Source organism: Uloborus diversus, unplaced genomic scaffold (assembly GCF_026930045.1).
Source record: "Uloborus diversus isolate 005 unplaced genomic scaffold, Udiv.v.3.1 scaffold_12, whole genome shotgun sequence".
Taxonomy (NCBI): Eukaryota; Metazoa; Arthropoda; class Arachnida; order Araneae; family Uloboridae; genus Uloborus; species Uloborus diversus.
Window position 1 is genome coordinate 149,786 of NW_026557876.1, and position 15,311 is coordinate 165,096.

Consider the following 15,311-nt stretch of genomic DNA (forward strand, 5'->3'; position numbering starts at 1 on the left):
TTTTTCCTTACCAACACTTTAAAATTTCCTTAATTTTTACATCTCCAAATGTGACACAATAGGGAAGACTTCCCTTCCCGTTCTGAATGAACGACAGCACAATGTCACTTCATCCACAGACAACTTACTTGGGAGGATCAACTTCGCCATCTTGGGATTGACGCTTGGACGTCGATGGCAGCTCCCCATCTGCTCCTCCGCCACTCCCCTGGAACAGAGAGAACACAGGGTTCTTAGGATGGACAGCAAATCAGGCAATGCATCTACCAGTGGATATTTTACCTGACGTGGACCATTTCGAGCTTTGAGATCAATAATCCTAAATTTTATGAATTCACCCCTTATAGTTATAACGCTATTAAGATCTGAAAAGCTTCCTTTTTACGCGGACTGATTGTGACGCATGGCCCGATTTTGAAATGTTTCCTCAAATAAATTGCAACGAAACAGTTTTTCAAACGTTGCAAAAACAAGGATGCTAATGTTTAAAATTAAATGTGTAATTTTCTAACAGAACGGAATTTGTAGCAATAGTTAAAGTTTCATTAAAGTGAAAAATGATCCATCAAGTAATTTAATTCGCAAATCTAAAGCTTGAATTCGCCACCTTGAGATGATTATAAGACAAATAGTTGAAACATTGAGTTCCCTATTTTTTTTCAATTGTCCCTAAATTTGTGGACTAGAAAAAAAAATAAATAAATAAAAAAATAAAGACTGTTAAGTCAAAATAAAGACTATAGCTTTTGATTAGCTTTCAAAAAACAAATGATCCCAACAAAACAGACATGTGAACAATTTTTTACTTTCCTTCATAATGGATTAAAGACGTGGCAAATTGCTTTATAGTTGGAGTACACAAAGGTTTTCAAAATAGTTTATTGACGATTAAAACTCGCCGGAAGTTTAAGATCCGGTATCAAAGAAAGTTAAAAATTGTTTTCAAAATGACTCGACGAAAGTAGAACAATCTGGCATTCCTCGAAGAACTGCTGTGGAACTCGATACCCCTTAACTCTTTTATCGGTGACACCCTCTACCCAGAACCTCACTTTGACTGATCTTGGCTCTTTTTTTCATTTTTATAACCTGTTAGTTTGAGCTGTCTGTGTATCTGCGTATCTGTCTGTGGCGCTCTAGCGCCTTAACAGATTTACTGAGTTTGAAAAAAAAAGTGTTCGAAAGGAGAGAGTTGATTGAGCGTTCTTAACTAGGTTACTTCTTCGGATGACATTAATTAACGAAGATAAAAAACGTGTAAAGGGGGCCATTTTTGCATTGAAAACACATTTAAAAATTTAATATCGAAATAAAGTTTTTTTTTTTTTTTTTTGCGCCTGATAGAATGTGTTTGCAACTTCCAGGTAGTATAGAATTCCAATTATACCATTGTTATAATTTGTGTATTTCATATAGGTTGTTAAAAAGACGCTTAACAAAACATTAACTAAAACAACTGACTTGAACTTTCACTACTTTTTACAGTGGAAGTGAAGCTCGGCATTTTCGTACCTTTTGCGTTTTTAATGGGATTACAATTTACAAGTTGAAAAATGATTTAAAAGCATCTTCAGTGTGTCGGTCAATAGAGATTCCATTTTGCCAATAAAATCATATGAAATTAAGAACAGTTTAATTTTGTGTGATGAAACGATGTCTGGAACTCAGCTGATTTATTCTATTACACACGGATACGTACCTTTGAACCTTATTACTTACGTGACGGAAGGGAGTTAGAGAAAAACAAATAACTATGTATCAAGTTTTGGTTTATTGTTTGCATCATCCCAATACCAAAGTTGAGAACTTCGAACATGACTTTTGTCCACCCAGACAGCACTAATCGAAGCACTGCGAGTTGTTAGCGTCCTCGAGAGAACAGTGGACTGTTTGTTGTGGGAAGAGAACCAGAAGCCCTTTCGAATCAGTATTGCGTGTGGATTGTAAATAGTAGTTCCCTTAGCTCTTAATCAAAAAATTAAAACTGAACCACGTCCAACTCATTAATTAGTCTCGACAGTATCTGAGAATCGGAAGGAATTCGAGGGAGCCTGCCAACAGAGGAGGAGAAGTAAGAAAAGAGAAGAAGAAATGAAATGGGGTGAAGTTTTTAAAAAAAAACTTAATGAGAAAAGCAGACACTGCCCAAGTTAGCGTAAGAGCTGTTTACCAATAAAGGGCAGGTATCACAAAGACAAAAAACTTCCTCCAGAAACTCATGATCACTGTTGACATTTCGCAATCTAAGCCTTTGTACACTGGACTTCTGTCATGAATCACAAGTTGTATTGGACCACAAACAGATATTCACAAATCGCAATCAGTACCTGCAGTTGCTTGCCAGTCTCCCCTTCTTGGAGGCCTGCATTCGAGGCCTGGGATCGTAATTTTGCCTCCAATTCCTTGCATCTCGTGCTGGAAATTTCAAGGTCACGCTGGGCCTGAAAGAGATTTGTAAAGAATCAGAACGAAATATGGAACACACAGCAGAATTCATGGCTGCACCCCCATCACTGCTATCAATCAAAGAAAGTTAAACACTTAAGTTGCGTTTTTTGAAAGTATATAAAATAGTTACGTTTAATCCAACTCCTGAACAGGGTTGAATTAAAACAATGACCAACCTTTGAAGATTTATAAATTGCATCAGCACCATGGGTCGATACAGATAAAAATTGGGTTCGTTTTGCGGCCCCTTCACAAAATTTAATACAGTAAAAAGCGGCCTCTTCAGGAAATTTCATACCTCAAAACGAGAGCTGAATTTAGCTCTATGCCACCCCAAGACATGGATTTTAAATCTGTCCCCCCCCCCCACTGAAAAGGGAGAAAACTTCCTTGACTCAAAATCGGGGAGTTTGCAGTATTTATAAAAATTAAAAACTATTTCAATGTCCAGTAGGGGGTCTAAAATTTAAAATTTTCTTCAAAAAAATTGTATTTTTCTATTTTTTTTTATTTATTTATTTATTTTTTTGAAAATTGGCTTACAAGTTTAAATATCAAGTTCAAAAATTATAAGCAAACACATTTTCACATCAACATTTGGAAATGAATAACCTAAAAGATGGTAAGGTGAAACCTCTCAGGAGCGACCACTCTCCGTTCCTGAAAAAAGTGGTCGTTAATGGAGGTTGGTCGCTCTTAGAGGTCATTAGGTCATTTTTTAACATGCAAAGGTAATATAGCACCTATGGCAATTATTCATATTCTTCCTGCAGGGTAATCAAAAACAATAGAATAAGAATGTTTAAACAAAGAAACTTGTCTTTTTTTTTGAAATTTTTAATGTAAAATATACTTTTTACATGATTTTTACATTTAAACACTATTTAGTAGCGTTAAAATATGTAAAGAGATTTGCCTGCTTCAGGCTTTTAGTTTTCTCTGAAACAACTTTAGATTCTAACTTAGCTTTTAGCTGTAAAAATAAATTATTAATGTCCTCATCATTAGTGCAATCTGAGTGCAATATAAGATTATCTATCTCTGTTGGAGTTTGTTGAGCTGACAGCCTCGGTCGCACGGCATCCGTCAACCCCGCGTTTTCATCACCTTCATTAAATGTATAACATCAATATGCTTCTCGAGCGTGAAATAAACTCGCTTTTTCGACATTTTTACTGCGGTGCTGATCGAATGCAAAACTGAAACCAATCCTTTAGCTATGCGAATGAGCTGTAGATTTTGTTCACTCTAATGACCTAGGATTGGACCGTTCCAACCCCCCTCTGACCAAGAAATTCCAAGAAGCAATCCTTTAAAGAACTTCTATTCTTATCACCCTTCCTCAATGATAGGGGACGCACGCCTGACTTGACTGGTGATATACCTTTTAACTTCTCGAGGGTCCGAAAAACTGCGCCCTCTTTCTTGTGACATTTTTGAGGTTTAGAACAGGAGAAGACAAGAAAGGAACGTGTTTGAAACCACAGGAGAATTGATTTTAATCCCTTATTCTGGTTTCTTGCCACTTTTGTTAACAAGAGAAGACTGATATGTGTGTAAACTAAATGTTCTATTGCTTTTCATTTATTGTCTCTCTCTTTTTTGGTTTCTAACGAAAAATTCCTAGCATTTGTTACAGCTGAAGTTGTCGATATGCCGGTCGTTGTGAGAGGTTTCGATGGTCTTTCCCAGAGGTATTTTAGCATTAGGTATATACGGGGGAAAATCGGTGCCATGAAAAATTGGTCGTTAATAGAGGTGGTCGCTGTATAGAGGTGGTCGTTCATAGAGGTTTCACTGTACATTGAAAAAATAAGTAACTTAAACTAGTACAAATCCATATCTTTGAGTACTATGTGGGATGCTTAAATATTGCAGGAGAACAAAAATTTTTATTTAATTCTAATTACGTACTTTTGGCTGTTTGTATTTTTCAGCTCTAGAATTTCTTAAAATTTACCTTACATTAAAAAACAAAATGCAGAAAAAAAACAGTTAGTTAAAGAATATTATAAGTTTTAGACTCAATGTCAGATACCTAAATGCGTTTTAATTTAAATAAATGTTCTTTGGGTACCAGTACATTTCGAGTTGTTCCGATTCGGACAATTGTACAAGTGCTGGTTCACACTTTCCGATGCAAATCGGCCGCCGTTGTTCAAATTATGTGAAATATTTTGCCACAATTGTTTTGATGTAAAAGGGAAAATATAAGAGGGAGTGCGATTGGAATCAAAGTTGCCATCCGCCGGCAACTTTGCTATCTACGACGTGTGCCTCTATTCCAAATAACAGAACCATTTATTTAACAAGAAGTTCCGTCTAGAACTATTCGAGCCTACTTTCCCGTATACCCATACTACTTACTAGTACCTGATCAATATTCTCAAAAATAGCTAAAATCGAAAATTGTTTCAAGTACATTTTTTAAATATTTTTAGCTAATTTCTTGGAAAAAAATATATATTCCTCACTCATCTAAAAAAATGCGTTAAAAAAAAAACGAACAAATAAAATAGCAGCACCTTTTAAACAAAGCAGCTAATACACTTTTTTCCATTAAAAAAAATTCTTTAACAGCTTTCAAAACGAAAAAATAATAATTAAAATTAATAAGCTTATTAAAATAAATACATCATATTTATTTTAATAGTTTCTTTTTCTCCTGTTGCCAAAAATATTTTTTTTAAATGAATTAATGCACTTAACAAAATAAATAAAAACAATAAAATGTAAACTTAAAGAAATACTTTTCATTGTCAAAAAAAAAAAAAAAAAATCATCTGTGCATATCTTTGTGTAGAAACATAAATGACTTCGAGTTTATCAGCCGAAAACTGAACACCTAAATTAAAACTTTAGCTTGAAAATAAAAACAAGTCATATCAACAATAATTACTTCACAGTTAAAAACGTAGCTGCGGAGGCGGAGTCAATCTCATTGTGAGATAAAGGAGTCGGAGTCGAATATTTAAGAATCGGAGTCAGTCATTTTTCCTCTGTGTATAAATTTTTGCCAAAGCTATGAAGTCAGAGTCAAAGTCGGGGCGTCGGAGTCCGATTAATTGTCGGGCAAAGGAGTCGGATTCGGAGTCAAATGCCCCTAAATTCTCGGAGTCGGAGTCTGGCATCAAGAGCTATTTCCAATAAAATTTGTTTGAAAAAAATCCGCTTTCAAGTAAGGAATCTACATTGACTTTCAGTTTCCCCGTAGATGCTAATGTTAAGGGATTTGAACTGTTCAAAATTGAACGGAAAATTGTTCAAATCAAAAAGTGAAATATGGGAATGAGGTGTCCTCGCCGAGATCTTTCGAACAAAAAAAGTTTGTTCCAATCGAATCGGACTATTCATTCAAAAGTTATTGGGGGGGGGGGGACAGACAGACAGACCAACAGACATTTTCCCATCTCAATACCCTACTTTCCAAATTTTTAATTTTTCGATATTTATTTAATTATTTTATTTATTTTTGACTTTTTTTTTGTTTTTCACGATATTTTAACGATGCATTAGCCTTCTTTCATGCTTTTTTCTTCTTGTTTCGACTTTTACTGGGAAAGTAGGCTAAAAAGTATTATCAATTAAAAACATTATTTTCTTTCTTTTTTGAGTCATGTCACTATTTTTCCCAAACAACAAAATATTTTTTTGACTTTCAATTTAAAGAAAAGTTACTTGTAAGAAAAAACCCCAAATGTTTATTAAATTTAAAAACTTTCCATATTTTGTGTCTGTGATCATTTTCATGAGTTGCAACATTTTGAACTAAAAATGTTACTATGCTTATATTTCTTTACATAATGGAAATTCATTTCTGCAATCAGATTACCAGTACTTTAAAATATGTGGATAATAAGAAAACTGCTGGATATAAGTCCAGTTCAAATAAATAAATACGGTACACATTAACCCAGCAGGTTTCAGTAGGTGGGACCAACCAGGGAGGACTTTTCAGGGTTGGGCATAATTTGCCCCCTCCCCCCCCCCAATAAGGATCAGGAATGTCATTTTTGCCACTCCTCAAACGTGTTGTGAAGTCGAGTCTGTTCAGGTGCAGGACACCTGACCCTCCCCCTCATACCACAACCATCGAAACTAGGATGGCCTTCGCAGCCCCTCAAGGCTTCGGCGTGAGTCATCAGCAGAAGATTCAAACCCCGCTATCCCACAGGGGAGAAAGAGAAGAGAAGATTTAAACTCAGTGAGTGCAACGGTTGTTTGACAACAAATGTGTTATTATTGTGATCGCTGTTGATGGCTTCAGATTTATCGCAAAAACAATTGCCAAGACATACATTTTTTCCAGTTTGCCTTTACTTATTTGGGATGTGAAAGTGTTTTTTTAAAAAGTTATAAATTATGCCTACACCGTGTTATGTAGTGGGATGCAAAAGAAATTATCGTAACGGTCCAGAGTTAGCGTCTATTCCTTCCCTACGGATTTAGATCTGAAAAAGAAGTAGTTGACAGCTATTAAAAGGAAACATTTTGAGCCTACAAAATATAGCAAGGTAAGATATATTTCATAACTTGATCCTTTTAAATAGGACATGGAAATATAATATGACACACACGACATGCGCATACTTAAACGAAAAGAGTGTAATGCAACTTTTTTAATAGCTCCTGGAAATTTTCCAGCTTTCATTTACTAGCAAATTTTGCTTAAATTGTATTGTATTTTATGTGACAAATTCTTTATTACTCTTTATAATTTTGCACACAAATGTTCGTTCACTTCAACTAAAAACTACTCAGCGTTGTGAAAGAGCTTGTATTTAATTTGTTGACACTATTGTTGATACCTTGACAGCAAAAAAAAAAAAAAAGTTAAAGTGAATGATTATAGATATATAGTAATAATAATAAATATTTAAACAAAAATAGATTTTTAAACTAAAATATTTTTTTCTTTTACAATGGATCTAAAATAGATTTTTACAATGCATTAAATATTCTAATTTTCAACAAAGTGTGTGTGTGTGTGTTTTTTTTTTTTTTTTTACATCCTTTACATTTTTCTTACATCCTTTGGTCAAATTATTTAAAGTTTTAACGAAAGTAGCCAGAATTTTTGTGTTGACAGGTGAAATACGTTAAAATATCATTATTATCTATCTCATTACTATCCAGAGTAATAGTTATAGCTTGTGGATAGTTAAGATAGACTGATATAATATCCTATTAGTGAATTATTCCTAATATTTTAGATGCTTGTTTCTTAAGTTAAGTTTTTAAATTTTGGATGTCTTATTTACTTAGTTTGATCAAAACTCGATCTCACCAGAAAAATTAGTTAATTAATGTTTTAAAAATTTTCAATACTTTAAGTACCTCAAAAATGACCAAACGATCAAAAAAAAAAATTATTGCTTATTTCGAAACTAAACACTAGTCCAAACACAAGGGAAAAGTTTCATTGCTTTAGTTTAAATATGTAAAAAGGGTTGAATGGTTTTAGGGTCACGCTCGCTATGTGTTTTTATGCAAAAAGAAAACTTTAAATTGATTTTTCTCGAAGATCGTTTTTTTTTTTTTGTGTTTTCGTGTCATAAGAATCCCTAACTACTCAAATGTTTAGAGCATGTTATACCTTTAAAAACCAAATTTTTTTGAAAAAAATTGCGGTTTTTTCCGTAATTGATCACAGAAAATTTTCTAGTAAACACAAAAGCAAATGAATGCACAGATTTTTAGAGATGATGATTGTGATCGTTTAGCAAAAAGATTTTTTTATATTAGTTTAAAACACAAAAAAGCCTTAAAGATTTCAAAAAATTGAAATTTTCCTAAATGTTTTGAATTTTTAAAAAAAGTAAGCAATATTTGAAATTTTTTAAAAAAAATTATTGATTACAATGTAAGTAAGCATGTTATGGTTTCAACAAAAAATAGAATTTACTTAAATTGAAAAAAAAATTGCTTGAAAGGCACTGTGACCCCTTAATTAATGTTTTTAGTATATTTATTTTGATTTTAGATAGTCAATTTAATGAAGTATTGATTAATCAATTGATATATGAATTAAAGTCAAAGAAATCTGAAACAAAAATGCATTCACAAAATTGTTCGAATTTTCCAATTTATTTCTCAATATCTCTAAAGTAAATGAAGATGCTTTGTGAACTTATAGTGTAACAAAAAGCCATACGTTATCTTTCTAAAAACTGCCTAACTGCACCACTTGTGAAAATTTGAAGTTTGAAAAATAGGGGTTCAAACTAACACTTTGCCAGAGAATTGCCTAATTATAGGAAAAATAGTTACTTCATAACATTACAAATGCTCACAAGCACCCACACACATACATATGTGTATACATGCATATTAATATCTATTTATACATGCATATTTTTTATGCATGTATAAATAGATATTTTATTAGGTAAACAATCTAAAAAATATATTAATGTTTTGTTTACAGAGTTTAGAGGCAAGGAATCCATACTGCTTACAAAAAAATCAGTATAATTTTGCATATTCATTTAGATGAAAAGCAGTTTTTTTTTCTAAAAGTATTAATATCTGAATATATTTAATAAATCTAGCAAATTCGTTTGATTAATGCGTAGAAATGCTCAAACGTATTTGCTTCAAAAATCAAAATGCTTTGTTGTCAAGTGATAAATAATTGATGTTTGTGTTTTTTTATATGCTGATACCATATGTATAAATTTTACGATGCAAATTTTAACAACAGATAAATGTTAACCCCTCAGCACCATATTCTATTATTTTCATTAAAAAAAAAAAGTATCCCATGGTTACAAGAAGTCTCATTTTGTACTGTCTTAAAATACAATTTCTAAAATATATAAAATAATTCGACTTTGATTTTAGTTAAGTATTACAAGTTTGCTTCAATGTGTTTTTATTTTGCTAAAATGAAATATAATTAAGTATCAATGTAATATTTTTGATTCATAACGTTAGCATTATTTTAAATTGCTTGCACAAATTTCAAGTAAGAAACTAGTAGTTTATAGGCTTTTTCCTGTAAATTAGTAATTCAAAATGTGCTAATTTAATGAAAAACTTATAATAATAATTAAAAAAAAAAACAGAAAAGAAAAGAAATGCGACAGGTGTTACATAGTGGAAACTAACAAAAGGCTCGGTGAGAATTTTAAATCACGTCATTATTTATCTTAAATATGACGACTCGTGAAGTTTTTCTATGATGGAACTGTATCACCGCGAGTGGGGAGGCGAAAAGGACGAAAGAAGTGGATCTTCTGCTGGTGACTCATTTCTCCTTGCGCAGGCCATCCTAGTTTCGATGGTTACGCTCATACCCACAATGCCAGAGTGTGGAATCAGGAGAATCCTTACCTTGCCGAGAGCCGTTTTCAGTTCCTCTATCTCGAGCGCAGTCTTCTCGGGGAGTTCCCGCAACTGCTCTCGTAGCTCGGCCTAAAAGGAAGGAGATGGAATTTAAAGACGGGGAAAACACATTCGGAACGAAACGCCGAAGATTGATTTCATGCGAATGCACCGCCACATTGTACGCAATTTTGATTCAGTTAGGAATTTGCTTCTCCCATCCAACGACCTCTATTAAACTCACTTTTTTAAAAAAAAAAATGATTTACCGAAAAAAGTAAATTAGTGATTTCATTTTAATTTTTCTAAAATCATTCACACGCATTGGACAATGCACAATAATGAATTGACATAACTGGCAGACAAAATTCAAAAAAAAAAAAAAAACAGCTTTAATTTAATTTTTCCGTGGTCATTCTCTTAAATAAAATTTCCGCATACTTTATTTCGTAAACTGTAAAGCTAGCACATATCACACCACCTACAAAACCGCCCCATTTGCAAAAACTACTTTTCGAGAAAAATCATTTGAAATGTGATGCGTCTTAGCTTCAATTCTTATAGTAACACACTGACACATCTCAAAAACAAGGCTAAAAGTTTTGCACTAGGCAGAAGCACCTGGCTGTATATATAACTCAAAATCGACATTTTTGGACTTGTGGCGGCGTTGTATTAGGTGTGCGATATACTGTTACGTGAAATTTCATTTCAAAAAAATTTAAAAAATAAAAAACACATACACAATGTGTCATTTTCTTCCGAGTCATAACGAGAGCTGGCCGAGTGTCATAACAGTTGCAGGAGGACGGACATAAAATCAATTCTCTGATGAAAGTTAAATCCTATTAAGCTTAAAAGGACATATATGTCGGAAATGTTGATGCCTAACTATAGTCAATGCCTTAAAACGTGTTCAAAGCAACACCAGTTCTATTTCTGATGCTACAGCATGGTAGAGAAAAATTACCAATTTACGTTTGGAAAAAAAAATGCATTATTCTCCTATCCTTAAGAGTAAACCTTGACTTGTGATAATTCTTGAGCACTTTTATTGAATTAACAACTGAAGACATTTGGCAAGTTGAACTAGGGCAACTTGCTTTTTACTACAGAGCTTTCTTTTTTTTTTTTTTTAAGTTCACCAAAAGGTCTTAGGGTCCTTTCGGCTTACATAAATGCAAATTCAGTTATAATAATCTTCCAAAAGAAAAACTTTCAAACCTGGCTAATTTTGTTTTGTGATTTCACCCAGTCCTAAGTTCACTAACCTTTTAGGTGGAGAATAATATTGTATCTTGAATTTTATTTTGTTGTTATAAAAGTAATTTCTCTTTCTTACCAAAAATATCTTTTGATAATATTTATTTTTAATGTTCGTATAATTCCCTTTTTACTGCAATAAGTAATTTTACAATAATGATTGATCCATTTATGAGTTGAACGAAAAATGAGTACAAATGCTTTATAAAAAAGCAAAAAAAAATTAAAAATAATAAACAAATAAAAAATGAATGCTGTTAAGAAAATGTTGGAAATAGCTTTTTCAAGACCAGTCATCAATGTATGAAAAAAAAAAGACCCTCGACCCACCCAACAAAACAATTCTAATTCTTTAATCGCAACTGCATGACACTTTTTTTCTCATTTAATTCAAATCATTTCAAACTGAACATGAGACTCACTGTTGGGAGAACTTCAAAACGTTTTATTATTTCAAAAGTAGTTAAAACAGGGTTGCCACAGGAATATGCAATAAAAAAAAGGTAGCACTCGTGTGGTGAGAAAGCATCTAATAAATATGTTGTAAAAATTTGACACTTCTCTTTTTTTTTAAATTTAAAACGAATGAAAATACAAAAAAGAAGCTTTTTTGTCCCTCAAATTTTAGAACTAATTTCACTAAAATAATCATACTTTAAAAACTTTTATTTTAGACTGAACTATTTTAGTATGTTTGGCAGCAAGCTACTGCCCTTAAGCCAGAGCTAAGGCAGAAAAAACTACGTGCAAAAGACAAGGCGCGATTTTGAAATGCTATCCCATCCGGAGACCGCAGTCTCTTCATTGTCGGAACTCATCGGTCGGGAACAGGGAATGATCCAGTCGAAGGCGGATGAAGACTAGAAGACATCCGAGACTCGAATGGCGGCAGGATGTTGCTTCATCGTCACACTAGGGTCTCATTAACGAAGAATAGGTTCATATGAACAAAAGAAAAGAGTCCAGAACATGGTCGTGCCCCAGTCCACCCCATCCGCAGGGGCAGAAACGTAGAAAAAGGAAAAACCGGTCCTTTGGACGGGCGACTACGAGATTTCGGCAAAAACTCCAATGGGTCCCTTCATCTTCGCGCCCTGGTTTAAAGAGTGAAAAAGTAAAGAGCAAATGACGAAAACACGAAAGAAAATTGATGAAAAGTGAAGTCGATCGGTGGTTTTCAACAGACACGAGCGGGGGAAGAGAAGGATACAACGGGCGTCTTTTTCTGCTCAGAGTCGACGAAATCTCATCTGTGCTCGGGAGGAATTCGGTAGGGTTACAAGAACAAAGGTTGTAGAAATGTCTTCTCCCATCTTTTCTCACAAAGAAAACCTAAGCGTTGTAATTGAAGGCAAGTTTCCTACAAATTACATGAGGCTTCCTAAAGGAAAAGGGGAGCAAGACTTCACCTGGCCACTAAAGTTTACGTTCTGCGTGTCCAATGACGTCTTTGATGACTCATACCGGCGGCTAGCGTCCATTTTCATCCCTCAATGGAAAATATTCCAATCCACATTTTCTTTCCTTTTTAAATATTTTTCTAGTCTCTTAATGCAATAAAAAAAAATGGAAGATGAACCCAGTACACTTCCTGCATTTCAAGTATAAGTACACACGCAGCCCCAGACATTTTCGTAAATACTGTTTCTGACTAAGAATAATGGTTTGCAATTCAAATTATTCTCATAATCTCATGTGTAAAAAAATAATATGCATACAGTATAAGGTATATAATTAGGAATATGTTTTATTTAAAAAAAGACCTCTCACATTTTTTTAGACAAAAAAAATTAACTTAAAAACCCTGCAATGATGCACAAAAGCCTTCTCAAAGTACTCGGGCAGAGCAGATATGTGAGCACATGTTCAGCTAAAGGGAAAACGAGCAGATAAAAAGTTTCACTCACATTTTCTCGCACAATTCTCGAAACGGCGCAGACCACTTCTTCGTTCTGAAAAGAAAGATGGAGACCGTTAGCATCGGTCGGCTTGAATGAGAAACGAATCGAATGGGCCGCATCGCATCGCAGTTTGCGATTCGAAACGGAAATGTGGAAGACGGTGACATATCGTAGATTGCATCGAAACTTTTGTGATGCAAAAAATAAATAAGTGAATACTTTTGGAATGAGAAAGACAAAACTAGATGGAGATAGATGCAGTGAGCTTGATTTTGGATGACCATTTTTATTAAACAGAGAGCAGATCGTTTTCATTCTTGTAATGCTATACATTTAATTTCTGAAAGTGTCATATCCTAAATATTCCTGCATTTGTAGAATCGCTCATTTGCACCACTTCTTTCATTTTGTAAAAGAAATGTGGTAATAACCAGGGTCCGTTGATTTAAATCAGCTTGATTTAAATCAAGTGATTTTTTAAAAAAATTCATTGATTTAAATCTATTGATTTGAATTAAGTGTAGCAAAATCATTAATAAAAATCACTTTGATTTTACTTTTATAAATTAATTTTGCATTTTTAGAATGTACTGCTCTAAATTTAACGACACTGCATTATAATTTATTAACTTCAGCAGGCTAAACGACATAGATCCTTCTTTCTGTGTAACAGATTTTCACTCTCTATTGCTTTTACTCCAAAATTACAGTTTAGAACAAAATAAAAATTTTATACACCATGACTAATATAGTTCAGAAATGTAATTGTTCAACGTATTTTTTTACACTAAAAATGTGCATGATAATGGAAACCTTATCTTTAAGCAACGCATAAAACAAAATCACATCTTATCTACGCGTTATAACATATCTATAAATCTTTAAAATGTATTAAATAGTTAGAGAACTTATCTTAATTTTAAAAGTAAGTTGAATGGATTCATCTATTGTATGAAATCTATTATGTTTATGTATGTAAAGTAATTAATATCTACAAATATTTGAACAGTTTTTAAAAAAAAATCTGATTTAAATAAAAAAATCCCAATTTTTTTATTATTTTATAAAAATCTAAACAATCACAAACCCTGATAACAACTGAAGTCATTGTTGAAAATTTTTTACAACTTGTTTGTTTACTTGTTAAAAATGTATTTTACCAAATGTCATAAAACAGCTCCTCAATTTTACAGAACTGCCACTCAAAGTCAAAATTTGAGCAGCAGTATTGCTCCCCAACTCTTTACCCACACTACAAAGGAACCTAGATTTCGACACCAAAAATTTCCCCGACGCTTCTCGATGTAAGGAAGTTTTCAGGGGTGGATCCAATTTTTTATCTTTTGGTTTGCATTTTGTGGGATAAGGAAATTTTGTGCACGTTTTTCTTTCGGTGAAAAAAAACAACTAATTTTTGGGCATTTTTCAAAAAAAAAAAAAAAATGCTGTTGGATCGTATACGGCATATTTTAATTGTCACAACTCTAATCTGAAATCCCTTCGATCTAAAAGACTTGCACTCGGAATGACTTGAAAGCTGTTGGTTTTCGTTCAACCGCAACGATTTGGCTCAAAAGTGACGAAAGAACTGTTTTTACAAGCAAAGTTTTGTAAAAGGTCTAGTTTTGAGAACTTAAAAGTGGCCGCTTGTACAATACAGAATTTTATGAAGGGTCGGCAAGGCAAACCAAATTTGTGTCTGGATCTGTTAGAAAAATAGTTTATTTTTCTTCTTGGAGACAATTCCTAAAGTTTTAAAAATGTTTTAAAAGTAATGGAAATTACATTTTCAATTCGAACTCTGCGAAAAGTCATCCCGTCAGCTAACCTGCACACGAAATCAGGGTTAGCAAAAACCCGTTTTTTTTTTTTAAAGCCTATGGATGGACCCAAGGTTTTTTAAAATAAAACCCAACTAAAGCTGAGTTTTTAAAAAGAAACGTGGGTCTTTTTTGTCTTTTTTTTAGGAAAAATGTGGTGTACTTGTAGCATGTTCTAGCATAAGTATATGGACAAAGCGCAAAAATTGTCTTGGGGTAAAGAAAGCTGGAAAACTAGTTAAAATTCGGCATTTTCTGAAGAAAAGTATAAATGACGACAAAAACCAAGAATGGTGAAGTTTCAGATTCTTTAATTTCCATGATTACCAACAGTTAAGGCAAAGTTACTTCTGGAGTGATAAATCTATTGTTCGTTTTTAATTACATTTTTTTTTTTTTTTTTTTTGCATTTTACTTTATTGTATTTCATTTTGTTAAGCAAAACTACTGTAGAACCTCAAGTAGTTGAAATCCCTTTTTACTGGATTCCAGCTTAATCAAGACATTTCTTTGAATTTTATGTTGCCTGTTTTTCCATTTCTGTATACAGAGT

The 15,311-nt window shown here is 33.1% G+C and overlaps 1 protein-coding gene and 1 long non-coding RNA gene across 2 annotated transcripts in view; both read right to left on the reverse strand.

Moving 5' to 3' along the window:
• LOC129232388 (26S proteasome non-ATPase regulatory subunit 10-like) overlaps nucleotides 1–15,311 on the reverse strand; it is a 165,181-nt gene that overhangs the window by 13,573 nt on the left and 136,297 nt on the right. The gene's annotated exons all lie outside the window — the stretch shown is intronic.
• LOC129232393 (uncharacterized) lies at nucleotides 128–12,988 on the reverse strand. The gene is made up of 4 exons (XR_008581348.1): nucleotides 12,945–12,988; nucleotides 9,784–9,864; nucleotides 2,328–2,441; nucleotides 128–208 (listed from the first exon to the last, which is right to left on the reverse strand). It is a non-coding gene; the product is annotated as an uncharacterized LOC129232393 (long non-coding RNA).